A 4,887-nucleotide genomic window follows, 5' to 3' on the forward strand; every position below is an offset into this window, starting at 1 on the left:
TACACTTTGTTGAACAATGTAGAAATATAGGAAAGTTGAGGAAGTGTATATTGAATGAACCAGAGATTACAGTTCTGGGTGCAGGTCCTAAAGACATTCCGGAACTTGTTCACAGGGAGACACAAAAAGACCACTCAGCGTTTTTAATCACAGCAGCAGATCAGATTGTTCTAAAATGTCCATTAGTAGTAGAGTGAATAACTTGTGTTTTATTCATAAATATTACATAGCACTTAGAATAGTGTTTAGTCATTAACATACATTTTGAAAGCATAGGGTAGGATAAAATAATTAAATTGTAATAAAATTCATACACAGTATTAACATTTATGTTTAATAAGATAAAAATAACATTATATGTTGTTTATGGAACTCTACATTCAAAGTTGAAATATAAAAACATGGAAGAGAAGATTAAACACCAGCTTCAAGAATATTTTTCCTTTGAGGATGGAGGAGATATTAGGTCAGGGAAAGATAGTAAGGAAGCTCCATCTGTAATAATTTACTTCTCTTTTAAAAAACATTTAAAGATGATGTGGAAAATATTTACATTTTTTAGTCTGGGGGAGTGGGAACACATTTTTATTCTCCAACAGTTTAAAATATTTTATAATAAAAAAGCAAATATATGTTAACAAATTACTCTTCATTCATTCATGCATTTATTCAATCATGTATCCACTCATGTATTCATTTTACAACTCTACACTTAGTGCCAGGCCTGGTGCCAGGCACAAATGATGAGTAAGAGACAGAGTCTCCCCTCTAGGCAGTCTCCTCTAGGTGGTTCACAGCACTATAATTCTGCAAGTTCACACTGGAGTCCAGAGGAAATATTTGAAGTATGCAATTTACTAGAGGTAATTTAGATAAGAAAGATGATTCTGGAAATGAGATTTGTAGAGATTTGACAGTGAAAGTGAGGGAAGAGCATTTATAGACACAACTTGTTTAGATCTCTAATCATCTAAAAGGAAGGAACTTTATGATGCACAACTTTATTCTAGGACTCTGGGCCCCCTGTACAGATATACTATCTCATCTATTATTGTATTGCATGTACCTGGCAGAGTCCTTGGCTTGTGGGAAGCTTTCAAGAAATATTCAATCAGCTGAGTTCAAGCACTTTGTGCTCACTCTTTTTTTTTTTTAACAGTTCACTGATTTTATTAGATGAACAAACATGTCCATATAATCAATGAACACCATAGGATATATAAAATAATTTAAGAAATGTTGGGAATTAGCAGCACCATCCGTTATTGACATAGCAAGAAAAACTTCACATGTTTTATGCAAACACTAGAAGAGGATATAACTACTTTTAAGACCCACTAATGCCACTGAATGTCTGGGATGATGATAAGGGCATCTTTTTAGGCAAACCTACCTCCTTCTACTTCAAAGATTTGGTGAGCAAATCTGATGATTAATGTTTAGAAAAAATGCTACTGAAAGAAATAAGAGATACTGCATAGTATTTTAATTAGGACAAGGAGACTAAAACCCAGCTGCTTTTGCATGGCTCAACACTTCTGCTTCTATGAAAAATTTAGTTCTGAATTATGAAATCAGAAATAAAGAATAATTTTTAAAAGACACTAGTTGTCTCTAAGAAACATTAAGTGGAACACAGGTCACTATGAAAATACATCACTTTTCCAGTTTGCTTCATAATTTACTTTAAAAAGTTGTGTAGCTTTCATCACAAGTGACATACAAATTTCTTAATAAGCATTTTTAAAAGTTTAAATGTATTTCTAAAATCGAATAGATTCTTTTGATTTTTTTTTTAAACCTTTAGCCCTGTTGTTACATTTACTGTGTATCAGAGTAAGAGACTGAGTTTGTGTGAAGGATACAAATTTACATACATTTTATAGCAACTTATACCCTAACATCTACAAAATTCACATTTATAATACAAGCAAGTACAAGGCCAGGATAAAACTGTTGAATTCCAAAAAGTCAAACTGTATACTATTTTTATTTTGTCCCCTTAAAGAAAGTTCAGCTTCGGCACCAAATTCATAAAGCCCTCTTAGAAGTTTGGAAAAAAAAAAAATTCCAGATATATTTCAGCAAACACAAACAGTTTTTCTGTGCTGGTGAAGTAAAGGATTCCCAATTTTCTTCTGGCCCCTAAGTCTGCGTCGCATGGTAAGTTTAACAGAGTTCTTTAGCTGTGAGTTTGTGGGGAGGCTTGCAGGCTGAGCACCGCTGCTTCAACTTAAACCATTTCGTCTATGCTTCTTCACAAGAGGGCCAGAGTTGGATTCTTCTAATGTCCTTTTGAAGTTTGTTGGAGGGGTTCTTTCAACTTCTTGAGCTTTCATTTGACCTGGGATCGACATCTGTAAATTTTTTTGGTCCATGATGGTGTTTGTTGAATTGGTAGGCACAAGGCCAACTGACAGGCTATTATTCAAAGAATCATGTATCCTTAAAGTCAGGGCTTTAGTGCAATTTTCTTCAAGTGGCTCTGGATCTTTTGAGGATATGACTGCAGCCTGGACATTCCCTCGAGCTATCTCAGCTGGGACTTCTAAATAATTCTCTGAGAAGGCATTACTACGAACAAGGGCAGGTATGTGGTCCTTAGAGTTCAGCCTTGGCCATGGGTCCTCCTCCAGTGACTTGACTGGTGGTGTAGAACATGGAGAAGGAGTCATCACGCAGGTTTCTTGACTATTATAGGAAGGGCTATCATTCAGGTTCAGATAGAGCTCGTCTTCATTGGTGAAATCTCCCTGAGTGCCCACTCCTGGAGAGATGCAGATTACTATGGTGCTAGTATTATCCGCTCGAAGCATACGCTGCCTCCAGCGGCCTAGAGCTCGATTCACAAGCATTTTGGCACAAGACTGTCCATGCTCACCCATTAAGTATTTTTTCTCCTCTTGGTCCTGGCACATTGAGATGGCATCTTGAGGTGGAATCATATTCCAAAGACCATCACTCCCCAAGATAATATACTTGTGCTTCTGGGGATCAAGAGTGTGGACACTTGTGTCTGGTTCAGGTGACACCACAAACTCACCACTGAAGAAATCATAGCTCCACAAATCACCAAGTGCTCTTGCTACTGCCAGAAATGGAATCTGGTCAATGACTGTGCTCCTTCTCACAGGTCCATTGTGAGTGAGCCGAGGTCGTTTCCAAACTACACGATTCACCCCAGACTTGTTCATCACGCTCCCACCAAGTCCTTCAATTCGTTCTCTTTCCTTGGGAAGTTCTGGCTTATGGTCCTGTGTCACCTCCACAGCTCTGACAAAATCATCCTTTGGGTCATCCTGAATCCCAAGAACCACCCCTGAGTCACCCACATGAGCCACATACATCTTCAGGCCCCGTATGATGACCACACTGGCAGTTGTCCCTGACGTGCTGGGAAAACCTGTCATAGTCTTTGGCCATTCTGCCAGTTTCTTCCACATGGCGAGATGACAAGCGAGGAAGCCTTTGCGGATGGCAGCGCACACCTTCGCCGGCTCGGAAGAGGTGAAGCCCTTCTGCTTCTTGATGAAACCCCACAAGTGCTCCCGGGCAAACTGTGCCGCCTCCCGCCCGCCGTGCCCGTCGCACATGGCGAAAAAGGCCACTGAGGAACGGCGGCGGCAGGAGCAGCTGGGAGCCGGCGAGGCCCCGGCGTCCGGCGGCGCGTCGCAAGCCTCTCGGGCTGCCACCGCCGGGCCTTTCCCCGAGATTTCGCCGCCAGGAAAAGCCAGCGGTGACTGCTGCGGAGGCAACGGCTGAGAGAGAGACCGCCGCGGCGAGGGCTCTTCTTCCGCCGTGGGCTCGGGCTCCACCACGATCTGAGTAACGTCCTCCATGTACTTCCTCCCGCCCTGGTCTGAGAAGACGCTCACTCCCAGAGAGTACAGCCCCGCCATGGCAGGTTGGCCGAGATCCCGCCGGTCCCACGCAGCCCGCCGAATGCGGCGGCGGGATACACACTCGGCGCTCCCCGGCCAACTATTGTTTATCTTCGACTACGCCGAGAAGGGGGAGGGAGCGGTCTCGCGGTGGTGGGGGGGGAGTGGGGCGCACGATGTCGAGACTTGTCCGCCAGAGCTGGGCAGAAGCGCCAGGGGGAAAGGACTTTGTGCTCACTCTTGAAGTATTTCAGTCCTGAGGAACCACAGTTGGAATGTTTGCCCTGTATAGGAGCTTCAAGAGTGATTCTATAATTTCCTTATCCTTGCTTTATGGACGCTGGACAAATGTCAGATCTCTTGTCACTCCATGGGCCATTTCGAAAAGATTATGAATTCTGCTTGTGCCACCTTGCAAAAGTGCAAGGTACATTATCTTTCTTTTCATATCAATCCAGGCAATCAGACTTACTAAAATATAAAGTTCCTAACCTCTTTCATGGCCTCCAAGCTTAGTGGCCCTAAAATTGTGATGCATTTAAAAATCAGGAGTGGATGTACCTTAAACCCCAGGCATCTAATGGAATTGTAGTTCCTAGTTCCATTAATCTATTGTAATCAACAATTTCAAAATATCTTACAAAAACATCTAAGTTCCATAAAATCCACCAAAGGAAAAGGCACATTATTTACTAATATAATCTTTATTGAAATGAGACAAAGTCAGGATTATGTACATATATATAAATTAGTCAGTATTAGAAATGTTAGGGGGAAAAAAAGGATTACCAAGCTAATAAGCAGAACATTTTAAATCTCAGTATCTTTCCATTCCTTATTTAATGAGTGCCTATTATGTGCTCTCTAGTGTGCTCAAATTCTGGTGTGGAGAGATAATAAGGTAAAGATAGGTCCTGGTAGAGCCTGGGGTATAACAAGAAAGTAACACACATACAGAAAACAGAATAAGGACACAAGGGTGGGAAACACTGACTCTGCCTGAAAG

General features: G+C 41.6%; 1 pseudogene across 1 annotated transcript; it reads right to left on the minus strand.

Moving 5' to 3' along the window:
- Nucleotides 1-2,004: 2,004 nt before the first annotated feature.
- Nucleotides 2,005-3,910, minus strand: LOC309807631 (protein phosphatase 1D-like; annotated as a pseudogene). The gene has a single exon. The product of its transcript is annotated as a protein phosphatase 1D-like (transcript).
- Between the last annotated feature and the right edge of the window lie 977 nt (nt 3,911-4,887).

This window comes from Mesoplodon mirus, assembly GCF_964341445.2.
Source record: "Mesoplodon mirus genome assembly, chromosome: 7".
In the NCBI taxonomy this organism is placed as follows: domain Eukaryota; kingdom Metazoa; phylum Chordata; class Mammalia; order Artiodactyla; family Ziphiidae; genus Mesoplodon; species Mesoplodon mirus.